Below are 17,799 nucleotides of genomic sequence, written 5' to 3' on the forward strand. Positions count from 1 at the left end.
AATTTCCTGGATCCCCACACTGTGGCCTCTGGCCAGACTCAATTCTAATCAGACAATTAGAGAGGTGAATCCCTCAGATCTGTCACCAGGAGGCTTTAGCTGCCTTTGAGGTCCAAATCTTCAGTTCACACAATTCACATTTACCACTAATTATGACCAGCTTTAATGAATTGCAAACCATCTGGGCCTAATTCATACACCTGTAACAGATACCCAAAGGCGAACTCATGCAACAAGTTTACATAGATGTTGTCCATCAAGTGCATGTGTGTCCACAGGGATGTCAAGGTTGAAACTGTTGAGCTCTATATAACTACACCAAGGGTTTTAGGACTTGGAATGTAGAACCAAATTTTCACCTATAATGTGTTTCTTCCTCTATGTCTAAGTCTTCTACAGGTACATATGCTGACATACTTTTATTGAGAACTGCATGAACCTTTACTGAGCACTGCATCTACATGTGCATATCCCACTATGTCGTCGCCTTCTTCAAATTGAGTATACATGTAAAAGAGACAGGTAAAAACTATGCATAGAACTAAAACATGTGACCACTTTTGGCAGACACAAACTTAGAATCACACCTGTTCAAACACTTCCAGGAAACAAACTGTGTCTTGGTTCATAAGGTTTCTCTGTCAAGCGGCAGTCCTCTCAGTAGTAAGTGGCTACAAAAAGCTCTTGTCATTATGGCCAGCCACTTTAGATACCACATTCATTTATCCTGTAACGTTCTGGTATAATTATGCTACTGTAATTCTTCAACCTTTTTTTGAAGGTATTCAAGCATATTCTGAAGGTATTATTCAGTGCCGACTGACAAAATTACACCTTCTGTGAAGCCTGTAAATAGCCAATAAAACCAATGTAGTTTTGTTTCCAAAATCAACTCAAAAATATGCTAAAATTGCACTGAAAATTGCTCTTTAATATGCAAAAAGGTTGAGGACTTATTTTTTAATGAATATATTGAATGTACATATAATATATTCATATACATAACTCATTATCCCTTTTGTACACGTAAATGTACACTAAAATGTAGACCAAATAGATGATTCTGTTACTGTTGCGGTCACAAAAAAGAGGTGTCTGATGAGCAAAAGGGGATGGATTATTGCAGACTGGTACAAACCTAGATTAAGTAAATCCACTCAGACAACGGGAATCCTAACGACATGACTTGTGTACCTAAGCAGGTTTGGTGGGGGGGGGGGGGGGGGCAGAGGGGAGAGACGGCATTGTTTAGGGAGAGAAGTCTTGGACACTCACTGTTGAACTGGAAAAGGGTAGGGGTTAATAAGGTGACAAATATCCAGGATATCCAACCGGAGAATCTGTATGGTGTATCCATATCAAATACAATGTACATTTAACAACAGTTTTAACAAGAAATACTATTAACAACAGTAAGATTTACATACAACATGACATGTTACATGTAGTTCATCAATGGTAGCATCTAATTAAATATTAAGAAAATTTAACCTCATTGAAAGCTCAAGACCTCAAGACAACATTCTGAATCAATATTTACTAGCATGCACATGTTAAGTCTAATTTCACCAGAACATTTAGCAACTAAGTCTCATTTGTTTAGGCAGGGGTCAACATGGGAAAAGTGACCAAGCTAGTTTAAGTTTTAGACAGAACTGGCTGTTCCATCAAACAGACTTGCTCCTATGGCAAGGGTAATTAAAATGAACCCCATAGGTGGGAAACTTGGAAATTTTTGAATGAAAAAAAATTTACTGAGATTGTCTAAATTTATCACTTTGAAAAAATTGAACAGGCCTAACCACATTACAGAGTTAGAGGAACTTATGCTTTCAAATCAGAATTTTCAACGGAGAAAATTTAGAAAAGCTGATATTTTTTTCCATCAATGCTGTATTACTCACGTCATACTTGTATTCTATAGATGGAAAGGAAAGAGAATTGTGGCCTTATTTTCCAACAAACATGATTAGTAGGTACTGAAAGGTGGGACTTACGTGGTGGTCTGTGGTTATCTGTTGTGGCTCCTGCTAGCTCCTGTAGTGTCCTGACACCAAGTCACAGCCTGAGGTAACTCCAATACTACAGACATGTAATCCTTTTATATGAAAAACACTCTGACACAAAAACAGAATAATCACAACATGAAATTGGTAACAGAAACTCCACTATGAAGATGAAGATGAAGACGAAGAAAAAGAAGAACGAGGCCTCAGGTAAATTCTGTGGCAGCTTCTCTCTGCAGGTCAGCGTTGGTATCCTGTTGGAAATGTTCCAGGGTAATTATATACAGAACCTCTCCTCAAGTCCTCACCGCCTGGCTGGCATTTACACTGAAACAGAGAGAGGAGACCGGGTCTTAGTCAACTATGCCGGACAATGACAGTAATGCTGACCATGAACGAGGCATGTAAACAGTATAGAGATCACAGAATACACACACAGAAACTAAGGACTGCTACAAGTGAACATGGTACCGTTAGGGCTAGCTACACGCATTGGATTAAACTAGCTGTGAGTGGCTAGCTGGCACTGTGACTTGAAAACATGGCTCTGGAGTTGTCTGATCTCAGGATAACTATAACTGTACATGTACACATTGGCCCTATGCAAGCATAACTATAACCAAACCCATACATCAGATACAGGTATGCCTAAAGGTTAGTTTCTAGGCTCCACATTCATTTATGTACATTCACCTTCTTTGTGTACATTGGCTTTCACAACTGTCACTAGTAGGGTTTAGTTTTTATCCCTAATCAACTGGCACACAGCCTTTCTCACCAGTCAGAGATGAGGGAATAGGATGATTCTTTGGGCTGGCTGGCTGGCCGGCCCAGCTAGTCAGTCAGTCAGCAGCAGTTCCTCTGCCTACACATAGGCTCACTTCAGTACTCTACAGGCTAGAGACAGCCCAGTTCCGCTCCATTGCTAGGCATTTGTAAGTCCATCTGTCACTGGGCTGGAGAAGCCCTACATGAGAGAGGCTATCCAAGTAGCTGTGCTAATAAAGTATCTCAGTCCACACCAGGCTTCAGGCATGGTAAGTGGAGTTCAGCACCACCATTGTGAATGGGAGACTAAAGAGCTAAAAACCTGGTCTTACTCCAGAACTGGTGTGGGTAAGAGCTTGAAGATACACCTACCTATAAACAGCTCCAAATTTCATCATAAGATGAAATTACATTCACACTCTATGAATACCAGTTGGCCAAATGCAGGTCCACTTTTCACTCTTCCACTAAGGTAAACACGCTATGTACACTTGATTTTGTGTTTACAGTCTCCAGTAGGTATACCCACCTATGCGGCAGTGAGGCAAACACAACATGATAACATTTTGCCCACACATCATTGTGTTGTATCAGTGCTCTGGACACACAGCAAACAGTGAAGAATGAAAACAATCTCAATTATAACATAACTTCATGTAGCTGTTGTAATTTGTCCTTCTTGGATTTGTGGATTTTCTGTGCAGATGCACTTATGTTTGTCGTCAAAAAGATATATGGAAGAAATGCACCCTTCCAAGCCTGGGACAGGCAAACGAAAAGAAACAACAAAATGAACTGAACACGGCCTGAAGGTAACACTGCTAGATGTACAAGATATTCTGTGCAGCTACTAGATTATTATCACATATATATATTATGGAGAGTAGACACAGGATGAGAAACGACCAGCTTCCTAACTGCTGTAATTCTACTGCTCAATTTGCTGCGCTCTCGTCATATTGCCCATCTTCTCTCAATATCATTACCCCGCAGGGACTTAATACTTCCAGGCACTTAGGTCTATATAATAACAGTATACATGCACGTCTACATCCTCTGGATTCGCAGCCTATTCCTCGCTGAATAAATACTGTAAATATACCAGGTAATGAGAAAAGTGGAACGTCGGCAAAACAAGACTGCATGTTCATAAGACAATAACCGGTGTGCCAATTATAGTTTTTTATTCCGCAGAAAGGACAGTACAAGTACATGTATGTGTACTCGCCGATCACATCTATTGATTAGACACTGTACATGTAAGATAGGATTTTTAGCATTCATATCTCAAGCATAATCTAGTAACAAGCAATCCTAGTACAGACTTAATATGAATACATGATACTAAAAATGCACAATATATGTACATGTACCAAGAACAGTAATTTGTACAAGAAACACTAATAATATGTCCAAAACTTGCACAGGATGTATGTATTTGTTTTACTCGTGTCAAGAATATTTCGCTTATACGAAGGCGTCCAGTCCAGCATTATGGTGGGAGGAAATCAGGCTGAGCTCAGGGGACCACGACCATCCACGAGTTGCTGCAAGACCTTCCCATGTACATATATGCAGGAGAGCAAGACAGCATGAGCTGGACCTGATTGAAAAGGAAGTACTGACACTGTGTGAACTGGATATAATGTATGAAAATAATTAACATTATCTTGATCTCTCTCATTAAAACCTTTGTTTTTTTCTTGTTGTTGTTGTTGTAAATCCACAGATAGCCCTTTCATATATGAGACAACAATCCTTATGAAAAGGACATTTTGGTGCAATAAAATATGCAAACAGACCTAAAACTTTATCCATGACTATCCTGTTCATTTTTGGCAGAATCCTGAAAGTTCTACTGGTTTTAGAATTGTGTTTTGAAAATTCATAATATTGACACATAGAAGACAGGACAATAATCCTACTGAGAAAATGATAAGTTTCAGCACCAAAAGTAATAATTTATGATATTACGTTGCCCCCAAAATGTACTACTTTTTGGGTCAAAATTTTAGGTTATTTAGGGTAGATTTTAAACTGTCACCTTACATTTTTATACGTAGTTTTTAGGCATGCAACTGTACACCTAATCATTTATGATTTAAATCTGAATATAATAGAACTGATAATAATTATTTTCATGCTAAAACTTACATGTAGGTAACTCTATGTGCTCACGAAAATGATCTGAAAAAGAGTGCTGAGATTTGCAAAGAAACTGAATGTTGGCGCCAACACAGAACTTACTGGAGCTCAGTAACTTATGAGGACAGGAGTAGCATGAATGCATGTACATATTCTGAACTAATGTACAAATACAACGCAAGATAAGACATACATATACTTTTTTCTATTACACATGTTTCGGCAGAAAGCTGCATGCCCAAGAGACCATGCATAATAGCCTTTCCTGAAATGGTATGAATGCCCAATGACCCTTCTATGGTGTGTCTTGGGAAATATAGAACTGCTTAGTATACCGGTAGCCAATAACTGGTGAATGTGGCCAATTCCCTTGAATCCCACCTTAATAATAAGAGGCAATTAATGAAAGGGCGCAGAAGAAGAAATAAAAGTCAACTGGTGAAAAATTTCCATTAATTTAGGAGTATGCTTTACACGGACCGGAGAATATTAAGGCTTGGCCATGTGCACCTCAATTAATAGAAACAGATCATATCGAAATATATTGATCAGGCAAGAGAGACAGGAGGCAGCGAGTGGAATAAACCACAGCGAGAGAAGTGTCAATGAATAAGAAGAAGAGCATGGGCTTATTTGGGTGTCCAATTATAAATGTTACTGGTGGCAGCAAGTTCACCACATACAGATGTGGAGGAATATGGACAATTGATGACCAAACCTGACCCCTGAAAATCAAAGGGCATTTGTCGAATAGCTAGGGGAAGACTCTTCCCAGCAAACTCTGGCTTCACTGCCTGAGTTTCCTTTTGGGCTGCACACTACCCCAATCAGACAGACACCAGGCTTAACAACTCTCATATTGATGTAGCCTTACCCTTCTTCTCTCACACTGGATGTAAGACTTTTTCATGGGCAGTCTCTGCCACCCTATAATTTCCCCTCTCTCTAGACCAGACAAAACCTCTCTGTTAGCTTTTCCATTAGCTTTCATCTCAGCAAACACATAACTCCAATGGCAAGGCCAGCAATTTGTCAGAATTTGAGAGAAAAAAAATCCATTTTCTTATCAGAAGAGATGATAAAAATCCATACTGCCATGAAAGATGAATGCCAGATTCCATAATGGAAATTACTAATAAACATGTTCCCCTGTATCTACTCATTTGGCTCTCTTTTTATTGACCCCTGTCAGCAGAGACATTCGCAGACAATTGAGAAAAATCTATCTATCTACCCAAAATCAGGGAACAGAATTATGGGGGTGATTTGTGTTTGCCGAGGCGAGAGGGAAACATTAGGCAAATACAAAATGACAAATGAGTCTGGCTGTAGCAAGATGGTTTACAAGATTCTCAGTCAGCAAGAAATTCCAGAGGCTTTGGACAGAGCAATATATATGATGAAATCAGAGGATTAAAGGAGAGCTTCTTCACCGTGGGATGGGAACAAATCACAAACTGCTTATAACTTCAATGGCAGAGTGTGAAAAGGTCAGAATCATGTCTTGATTGGCATTATAAACACTGGATCATATGTTCATAGGTCATGTGTTCATGTAACTTGCAATAACTTAGGGTTATACGTGTACAATTTGACAGGAAATTTGAACTAAAATGTACATGTACATACATGTACACTGGACATGTATTGGCATTACAGAAATTAAACAGAAAAGACAACAAATAACATAACCTGAATTATCAATGAAAAGAGGTGAAAACAGACCTGAACAGTTACACCTATCTTTTTGGACATGCTAGGTAACTCTATAAATCAACATCTAAAAAAGTGGTCAGGGGGTGCGACAAGTTAGAGCAGTGGGAAAGACAGTGTCATGTCACTTGTACCCACGCACATACATGTTCTGGTATGGTTAAAAGACAAAACAGAACATATGTTGACTGTATTGTGGTGCATGGGCATTGAGTATTAGCTATACAGTACCAACATTTTGAAGAAATGATCCTATGATTAAATTCCATTGGAGTTGCTGCTAACAAAACTATAGGTTCCATTCCATGAAAAGAGAATTTTATTGGATCTCAAAGAAAATGCAAAATTCCAAGCACGCAACTGTTTTTTTCTTACTTTTTTTTCCCCCCAAATGTTGATCTATCTTTCCATTCTCCATGCCCTTTCTATTCATTGCAAGCCTTGGGTAAAATTTCTCCTTTTTTGATGATTAGATGGGGACAACGATAAAAACGCACAATTCCCAAGTCACACTTGAACAGGCCTTAATCCAGCAGTCCAGCCTACCACTGCAATCTGGATCCTGACAATTCTGTGTCGATATACACAGTTTTATAGTTTGCCGGCTAAGTCTAATGTGATTGGCAAAAGTGCCCAGGAAGAAAATAGAATCAATGGTGAAATTTATTGCCTTTTGCTGAAGAAATCTGTCCGCCGACAACACTTCCATGACGGCTCAAGATGATTGGTTTCAAATTGATCATGGTTCCCTCGGAACAGGCCTACAACATGGTTAGGGCCGTACCCATAGTCCGCCTGTTAGTTCAGTTTTCTTGCTTTATGTTTTCTGAAAGGCCTCATTTTTAGGTCCGAATTAATTTGTTTCCTTTTCTAAGCTCTTGGCTTTCTGGCTCACAAGGGTCACACAAGACTGAGTGCAAGCTCAGACAAGAGGGATCAATGTGTAAGGTCCCCATTAAGTTAATTGTCCGCAAATACTCTGGACATGATCAAAATTGTATCACATGTGTACGCACACTAGATGCCAACAAACATGGGGCCAAGCGCTGGTAGACATCATATTATATGGACATAAATAACGCCTCTCCCACAGATTAGATCCAAGGCGCCGTTTGGACAAAAAAAAAAAAAAAAAACCCACGTTGGAGAATGGGTTTTATTGCAGAGTCCATAAGCGGAGCTGATGCTATCAAATGGTTACACAGTCACTGGCTTCACTCGCCTGCCGCCAATATCATTTTGCCGTTCTTACTTAATTCCCGCTAGAGAATTAAACAAACTGGTCATCCATCTTCTGTCAATGTCCTTCATTTGAACCATTTTCACTCCACATCTATATCCGTGCCAAATCAGTATCAACTGTTTCTCACAATAAGTCACCAAGGAAAAAAACAAGAGACAGAATCAATAGGTTGGAAAATGGGCATACTGGAAACTGCATGGAGGCGTTTCATGTTGTTCCAATCAAGGTGAAATCAGAACTTGTCTGTTTTCTGCTAAACTGATAGCCATTCATCAACCTGCATAAAATGACTTGAATACAAGCACAATCTATCAGGTATCAACATTTTTGGAGAAAGTGTTTCCAATTACCTCAAACAAAAACACTTCCATGTTCAAACTATAAAGGGTTACTTTAGGTAATTTGTTTGTTTTGTTAAACAAATTGATGATGTAATTTAAAAATCCACTATTTTGTGGAACAGCAGAACAAAGAAAATCAAACAATTTCATGAAGTGCAGGAAGCCTGGCAGACAAATGCACAAATCTCTAAATTAAAGAGAATTAGAGAAAAATAAGGACAGGGAAACTGAACATACAAAAGGAAACCCTTGAATAAGTAGACATTTGTGAATTTCTGTCAAACTTTGTAACATTTGGGTATCATATAATCTGAAACTGTCATAAAGTGTTCAATGTTAAAAACCTGTACATACACTTGCCTTTCACGCAGTTTTCAAATGCCTTCATGTTTGGGCAGTAAAACACTTCTGGAACTTAAGGCAGAACTTCTCATTTGTACACCAAATCACAATACAATTGGCTAGTTTTTGTCACTAATAGCACTGGTAAGTGACACTTGCATTAAGACATCCGAGCAAATATAAAAAAAAAAAAAAAAAAAAAAAAAAAGTGCGCAAGGCATGCAATTGAGTCAGCTAAGGTTTTTGGCTTTGTACAGTGTTGAATCTCCACTTGTATCTGACATTAAGCCTACTCTGTTGTTCATTACCCTTCACCCCTTCGACATTTCCATCCACTAACTCAAGTGGTTGGTTAAAAAAACTGTTAAGCCAGAGTGTAAAATTTACAGCAATTCCCGCTGGATACTCACCACGGGAAGAACAGACGAGCCCTGCATTCCACACAGGGTGAGTGATGAAGGTTACCTCATTACAACAACGACAGGACAACCCCGACCATTTAAACTGCCTTTGCCTGTATAGGCAGAGAAGATTGGGCAGTACGTGAAGTCTGATGGATTCGCAACAATGGCAAAAATCTGTCTGAGGGTTCTGTAATTACCTGAGACTAACGGCCAACTTGGTACAGAACTCTTCTGTCAGATGTTTGAAGATCTACGTCAGACAAATGATACATTGCTAGCTTACAGTATCTAGTTCTTTGGTTTGCAGCAAAGAATTAAGTATGTACCCTAATTTTGCAACTTTTTCACATATAAAAGAGCAACTTTCAGTGCAACCCATGCAAGTTATTAATTTGATTGGTTGGATTGACCAATTTCAGGGCTTCACAAAAAGTATACCTGTAATTTTATCAGTCTACACAGAATAATGCCCTTAGAATTTGCTTGATTATACATCTTGCAAACATGTGAAAAGGCTGAAGAATTACAGCATATGTACATAAATGCTGTTCTATGTAAAATGTTTCACTTATTATCAATTTAATGCCACTGTATCAGCCATTAGGTTAGGCAGGTGGAGCAAACTGGACAGCACAGAGTAAACCACCACTCTCAGATGGCAGGTGGAACAAACTGGACAGCACAGAGTAAACCACCACTCTTAGATGGCAGGTGGAGCAAACTGGACTGCACAGAGTAAACCACCACTCTCAGATGGCAGGTGGAGCAAACTGGACAGCACAGAGTAAACCACCACTCTTAGATGGCAGGTGGAGCAAACTGGACTGCACAGAGTAAACCACCACTCTTAGATGGCAGGTGGAGCAAACTGGACAGCACAGAGTAAACCACCACTCTTAGATGGCAGGTGGAGCAAACTGGACAGCACAGAGTAAACCACCACTCTTAGATGGCAGGTGGAGCAAACTGGACAGCACAGAGTAAACCACCACTCTTCGATAGGTACATGAACCTGACCAACCTCCTGATTTAAAGCCGTAGGTGAAGAAGCGAGAGCTGGATTGAAGCACAAGTGCATTGATCAAGGGCTGAACTTCAGCAGGGTCAGAGCTTTAACCATCTGAACTAGATGGGGACCTAAAATGTATGTTGAAAGTGTCGCTTTGTTTTTGTTCTTTTTTGATGGACTTGACTGTTCAGGATTGGTGACCGGCACTACACAAAATCCTGGAAGTGGGACAATAAGCTGCCACAGACAGAGTGGACAGCATTAGCTCCTGACAGTTATCAAAACCAGACGTACAACTGGACAACAGCTCAAACAACTTTGTGTCAAAAACAGATGTCAATCCATATGTATGTATATGCACCAATGCAAAGCTGAAGTAATACAAAGTGACGCATACAATGTCCGCATACATGTCACTCCTGAGGGAACAGCTGAAAGCCTCCTGCAGCCTATTTTAATTCAACAACATCCAAAACAATAAGATGGATTTTTTTATTCATTAATGTGTAAAGTGTTTTTGTTTACCACGCATAGTGAAAAATTTCTAGAAAACTGTTTTTTCCCCTAATTTTTCAAACAAACAGATGACTTTACTATACTGCAGAATCATGCATCAGTTTCATGTCAAACCTAGTGAAGTTTTTGTTCCCACACATTCTGCTGTTCCAAAATCTATGAATCTGTTAATTTTCATGAAAAAATAATTCAATAACATTGAATATCTGTACAAATTATATACATGTATCCTGCCCACAAAAACATGAAAAATGCTTGTTCTGAAAAAGTACATAAAATATATCTGCAGATTTAAAAAAAAAAAATTGGATGTGAAAATTTCAAAAGTGCAAAACTGAATTTTAAATACAATCGTAGAACAAAAGAAGAGTAAGAAGACATTCTACAAAGTACATGGGTATACATGTACACGTGTATTCACATATCTTTCCGAAACATTCACAATAATCTGTATCTTCCAAAAATATGTGATTGTCTGCTGTATATCTTGCGCATGTTCAGGCCTGTTTAGCCTCTTAGAAGTTCAAGGCTGGAGAAGCTGCATTTATGCACTGCCACTGATAGGTGTGACATTTCATCACGTCAGACCTGCCGCTGAGATTCAGAGGTATTTTCCAGCGACAAGGCGCATATTGATTCATCCAAGCTGGCTGTCATTCAGCCAGTAGTAATGTATGTAGGGATATTTATATAAGATTATCGACCTACCATTTACCTGCAGGCTGGAGACTGCAACAGAGAAACACTACCTGTCAACTTAATCAAGCAGATGAAAACACATCCAGGCATTGCTTTGGCTGGAAATTTCCATTATTTTGGGTAGTTTTATTGTAGCCAAAATGTGAAAAGGCAAAATGAGTAAAAAAGACAATGTTACCATGACTGCTTATATTTGCTACTCCAGTAACACAAGTTTTAAGATCCTTTACATGTATCCAAGCCTTTGGATACATGTACAAAAGTGAAAAATTTGTGAAGTGATCATGAATTCCAAATTTGCACCTGTATGCCATGTGTCCACTTTTTTGGCACCTCACTTGTCATCTCATTTCCTAGGGTACTGAGCAATATACGCTGCGAGTATGAAGTTGATTGGATGACCCACTTGTGCAGAAAATCAAATGACAGATATGCACGTACATAAGTACCGGTAGATAGATAGTAGTATTAAACATAACCAGAAGACTGATCCGCTGAAACACTACTATTGACCCCTAATATGTGTATGTAGGTTTTACATAATTTAGTACAACAGCCCAGCTCTTTAAAAACGGAATCTTGTAGTTCAGTCAACCTGGAGTATGAGTACATGAAAAAGTAAGCAGACACATCTGAAAGTGATGGAAAGCAGGGCTGGTGTACTAAGACTCATGGGTTGCCTCAGCATATGGCTCCCCTCCCACCCATCAACCAGATCCAGTTATTCTAATCTATAAGATGCAGCACAACTAACAAAGGATACATGCATGTAGTTTTTGTCATCGTTGAAGAAGCAAGAGAATGCAAACTTACAAAATCCAACAGCGATTTGCAGGCACTGAAGTGAAAAGTGCTTGTCCACCCACAGACACTCTAAGTAAAGCTTCACTTGACAACGGCAAACACTGACTCAGTACATGTAACATCCCAAATTGAAGCGGCCCCTGCACAAACTCCCAGGATTGCAGACTAAAATCCTACACACCACTTCATTACGGCACTTAATCCATCAAGCAGAGCAATGTGTTGGTTCCAGCAAGTTTCTGTCTCTAAGGCACAGACTAGGTATAGACGGTATTCACACCTGAGCTTGTCAGGGGGACAGGTGACACTGAGATCAGCTTCCCTCTCTCACCTGGATACCTGACAGGTAAGGGCTACAGAGGAAGCAGCCTGCGGCAGGCAGAGAGAGCTGATGCCAGCCATGAGGGTGGGGAACGACAAGATCCAGCAGCCACGTACTCCGATACTCTGTAATCTGTGGGCCGCCTATAGGCCGACTGGTTCCTCAGCAATCAAAGCAGATCAATAATCAATGTTCATATGGCAACAGGCAAACCCCAAGTAGCTCCGACTCACCAGTGCAAACAGATCCAATCTCTGGGCAAGCAAATGACTAACTCCAGCAATTCCTCTCTCCAAACACAGATAAGACAGGAGGGATACTTCAACACCCGTTTTCTCACATCCTAATCCGTACCCTTGGAAGTGAACACAAAACTACTGGTCCTAGAACGGGATATAGCTACAATGTAACTTATTCCAACATCCTCGGCTTCTGCACGGTGTGAGAAAAACACCTGGTCTAGACAGGTTTACCTGTACAGGTGGTAATGCAAACACACCACCATTACCTTGCTTCATACATGTACCTGTACATTAATGTCAGTGACAAATACATGTAGTTTAGCTACATGTACATACTCACACTTACATATATAAGTACATACTCACAATTACTTTTTTAACGAAAGAAATTTGACATTTTCGTGGAACAGTTGTAAAAATGTGCCCAAACCAGATTTTATCTGCCTTCCAACAGCGTGTATGCTACAGTTACTTTTTTCTCCCTATTAAAAATTAGCTAACACAGATAAGTGTACCATATTTAGATTTTTTTTTTTTTTTTTTTGATTGGTGTTTTACGCCGTACTCAAGAATATTTCACTTATACGACGGCGGCCAGCATTATGGTGGGTGGAAACCGGGCAGAGCCCGGCGGAAACCCACGACCATCCGCAGGTTGCTGGCAGACCTTCCCACGTACGGCCGGAGAGGAAGCCAGCATGAGCTGGTCTTGAACTCACAGCGACCGCATTGGTGAGAGGCTTCTGGGTCACTACGCTGCGCTAGCGCGCTAACCGACTGAGCCACGGAGGCCCCTACCATATTTAGAATCAACTTCCTTTGTATTTTTGACATTTAATTACTGCAACACACACACATATATATATATACGTATACACACATATATATACACACGTACATGGCTGTTGCTACAACGCACAAAATGAACAATCCACAAAGCTGACCCTTTCCACATTATAATACAGTGCATTAATTATGCAAACGACCAAATGCATAATTAAATAATTCACTGACTTTGTCATACAACCTTATTCACTTTCTCTGAATACAAAATGGAATTACAAAATCACATTAATGACCATCTCCATTACAGGAAGCATTACCCATTTAATGTAGTGTGATAATCTACTACAGGACAGCAAAAGCATTACAGCCTGACCTTGTAATGCATCAGTGGCATTAAGCACTCATTTTAATTTTAATTTTAATAATTTTAACATCATTTTCATTATAATTGCATGGAAGAATTTCATTGAAAAAAAAAAAAGAAAGCTGTTTCATAAATATGCAAAATGTTGACAGTAGCTTGGACGGCCAGCATGGGGGTGGGGGGAAGGGTGGCGGCTGTCCTTGCTGTGGTCGCCCGGTGGGTGGGCCATGGCAAGACCGCCCACTGGATAAGCTTTTAGCCAGAAATTTTCATCATGGTGAAGTGTGATGTGTTCTCCATGCCGGCAGACAAATAGCTGTTAAACATGTTCACAGATGGATTCTGCATGTGTCAAAAGGCTTTTACTCTGTGTGAAAGAACAAACTGCTCTCTTGTCCTAATCTACCACATTTACATTTACATACATTCCACCACTAATGAACTAACATCAGTCTTCCCTGATATGTTTTTTTAATAATTTGATGGTAAGGAACACAGTTTTCCTTTTTGTTTGCACAAGCCCATCATGATACACATGTGTAGGTACATGTAGATATACCAGAACTTTGTACATATATCACAGGTATATCTCTGGAGGGCTTGCTTTCTATACACACCTAAAAAGTTTAGAGGAAAACAGTACATATTCTACATCTACATACTGTAAAAGTAGGGAAATATGTTTTTACAGTTTTTATTAAGCAATCGTCTAATTTCAGTTATAAAATTGTGCTACAGAAAACAGCAATGAGATTATACATTCAAGAAACTTATGAATCTATATCAAGTTTTAGCACACTGTTAGAGAAATGTGCCCTACAGTATTTGTTTTTATTCATTTCAATGGTGTTGTACACTCTACTCAAGGGCTAGGGTATGTTTTAATCATAATACAATAAATCCACAGTGTCCACAGTAAACCATGGGCTTCTGGCAAGTAAACTGACAAAATTTCTCATGTGTGATGCAGATTTTCAGCCAGAGAGCAACTTCAAGGGCTATCAGCACCCTACACTGTATTTATTTATTTATTTGATTGGTGTTTCAATACTATTTAATTTATATGACGACAACCAGCATTATGATGGAAGAAAACTGAGAGAAACCCCGTGGTAAAACCACTACCATCTGCAGGTTTCAGTATGCCATATTGGTGGAAGGCGAGTGAGACAGATTCCACACAGCCATTTCTGACTAAATTCAAAATTGGAAATATGATCTAGAAGCTTATTTTTCAACTTTAGAAGTTAAAATTGTGTCCAACTCATCAATGTTACCTTAAGACATACATGTATGTGGAATTTCTGAAACCAAAAACTAAGCTTTGTGAAGAAGTTTTAAATTGTGAATTAAGTAAGAAATGGCTTTGTGAAATTGGCTCTTGATCCATAACAAAACTTCATGTCAAGTCACCTAATTCACGAAGTGCCTTTCACTGATTATTTCCATCTCAAGAAGAAAACACATAACTTACAGTAAAAATGACATATCATACACAAGCCAAATACTTGGACAATCCACCTCAGAATCCAAGTGGTTAACTGACACCCAAAAAAAGTGACAAAAAAAAGTTCTGGAAATCGCTGGCATTTATCGAGGGACAGATTTTCTCTGATTCCGAATGACTCATTGATCCATTTTATGTGGCCACTTTACAGAATTTTGTGAAGTTTGAGTAATTTCTTATCAGAAAAGTGTTGGCATTAAAAGTATCATTTTAAGGAAGTTTATGCGACATTACCACATAGTACGAGCCAGCTGATGGAAGTAGTCATTCATAAGCAAAGTGCTGGTAATACATGTACAAGTATGTATGCTGTACTCGTACATGCATGTAACTAAATGACATGGTATACATTTACATGTGTTTAAATAACCATGCTCTGTGCACATGTACATGCACCATGAAGCACTGGGGCTACCAGTCCCTACCAACATTAATAAATATTACAGACAGATTGATGATGATGTGTCCCAAAAGGCCATTGCTAACTGTGTATTATGTAGCTGAATGTTCAAGTGTGCGTCAGTCCATTAGCTGAACATGTAACCTGTGAGCCGAGATGTTACCTATATATATACATATTAATTATTGTGAAATGAATTTTTCGTTCTTTATTTTTTGCAAAAACAAAATTGTGACAGACATGTATTAAGGTAAATTCTAATTTATCAACTAAAAGTTTTTTCGGGATGCACAGTAATTTGGCAACCTTAATATCTATCATGTTAATTCTAAGCTGTTTTGCTTCATTTAATTGGTGATAGCACATCTGTATGAAGATACAGACTGCTCTACTGTGCAAACTGTAGTACAGAAAGGTGCTTTAGTTTGCCATAAATGAAGTGAAGTTACATGTATGTATGAATTACTGTTTACCATGTGAACATTTCACATGATTTTTTCACCAATATAAAGCAGCATGACAATTAGTTGGTGAAATTAAAAAATTCCATGAAATTATAGATGGTTTGCCTGTACTGTACTCATTTTCACCTGTACACATTAAGCACACATGTTATCTCAAAATAACAGTACAGATATTTTTGTGCTTGTTGACGCTCAATGTCAGGCCAAACAACAATGGCGACCACAGAGACCATGTTAACCAAAAGTGTGTTATTCTTGATCCATGTGGCTGTGGCTGATGTTGTCTGGGAGTGAGTCTGCACCCCCCAGGGCGAGTTCATTGTCTTTACCAGAGGTCCCGTCATTACCCCAGCTGGAGGCATGATGTCAGGCCACTCTGCCTTCCTGTCAACTCTGCTGTAACCGGAACAGTTTTACATATAGAAATGTCAGCTTTTAGCCATCATTTGCCGGATTTGTAAGCTTGTGGTCAAGAACAAAAAGCTGTTGAGCACATTGTCAATCCATCTCTATATGAAAATCACACTCACAAAAAAAAAGAAAAGAAAATTAAAATAAAAGGAAAAACAACATTAATAAATGTATGTATAACATATATATCTCTTCAACTCAAGCCTTTAAGTATTCTTATCAATTATCTTTGAATTATCGTGATTATTCTACTGCAGCACAAAAATATAGCTTTCTTCAAAAACCGTACCAGCTATACTTTATCTCCAACCTGCCCATTTCTAGAATTGAATTCAAAGCACTACAGTTTGTAGATTCACAGACATCCTCTTTTATTTGTACATGTACATGCATGTTTACAAGTAAGAAAAAGCTTCAAAGGCATCATAAATATCTAAAGAGGACAACTGATTCTTTTCCAGTGAGCAGCAACTTAATAATCTGACCTATGCATATTGTATGTACACAAGGACATCTCAATTTGCAACAGGAGCTGTGGACAGCATTCTCCACAATGAAAGCAGATTCTGGGGCTCTCACCAAAGGGTTTGACTCAAACTAGCTTTTGCCTTTCATCACCAGCAAACTCCACTGACTGCTAGACATCAGCGCATGTACTGGTCTGCGAAGAGGCTAAACCCTGTGTAACTCGATCAGAAATCAATTGCTGTACCTGCTGCCGTGGTGGGTATGGTCGGGGGGGTAGGGTGGAGGTGAGCAGGTCACCAATCAATACTCATATAAGTAGTCAGAGGTTCCTGACCAAACTCAAGACGCTCGCCCATCCCCAGCCAAGGGAGCACCCCTGGGATGCTACCAATACCCATTTATAATTCAACAATAGCCAGAATTTAATTTGTCCCTGTCGATACTGACCCGACCTCATAACAGACAGTCTCCCCTGGACGAAGCCAGCAGTTAGTTCACCAAACTGAAATATAGACACAATTACTGACAAACAACACTGATAATTTACTCACTGTTTGTCTGTCACAGTTTCCCCGGATTTTGTAACAAATATAAACCCCACAAGTTATCCTATAGGTGTCTAATTAAGCTGGCTTAGACTGCTGTGGGCGGCCATGGAAATCAATATTAAGATCGCAACAGAAAAGCAGTACAGATATGCATATAGATTTATTGCTGGAGCTTTCCAGCTAGGAATCTACAACATGGAAACAAACGGAAGCCTGATAACGGACAGCGTACTTGAAAACCTGGATGCATATCAAATACGCAGTTCAACATGCATTGCCACTTAACACTCGCAAGTT

The 17,799-nt window shown here is 39.2% G+C and overlaps 1 protein-coding gene across 2 annotated transcripts in view; it reads right to left on the reverse strand.

Moving 5' to 3' along the window:
* LOC135471941 (tyrosine-protein phosphatase Lar-like) overlaps positions 1-17,799 on the reverse strand; it is a 187,020-nt gene that overhangs the window by 155,996 nt on the left and 13,225 nt on the right. For both annotated transcript variants that reach the window (XM_064751391.1, XM_064751390.1), the window contains exon 2: positions 1,998-2,333. The gene's annotated coding sequence lies outside the window, so the exon portion shown is untranslated. The remainder of the gene's footprint in view (positions 1-1,997; positions 2,334-17,799) is intronic.

The sequence above is a fragment of the Liolophura sinensis genome, chromosome 7 (assembly GCF_032854445.1).
Source record: "Liolophura sinensis isolate JHLJ2023 chromosome 7, CUHK_Ljap_v2, whole genome shotgun sequence".
NCBI lineage: Eukaryota > Metazoa > Mollusca > Polyplacophora > Chitonida > Chitonidae > Liolophura > Liolophura sinensis.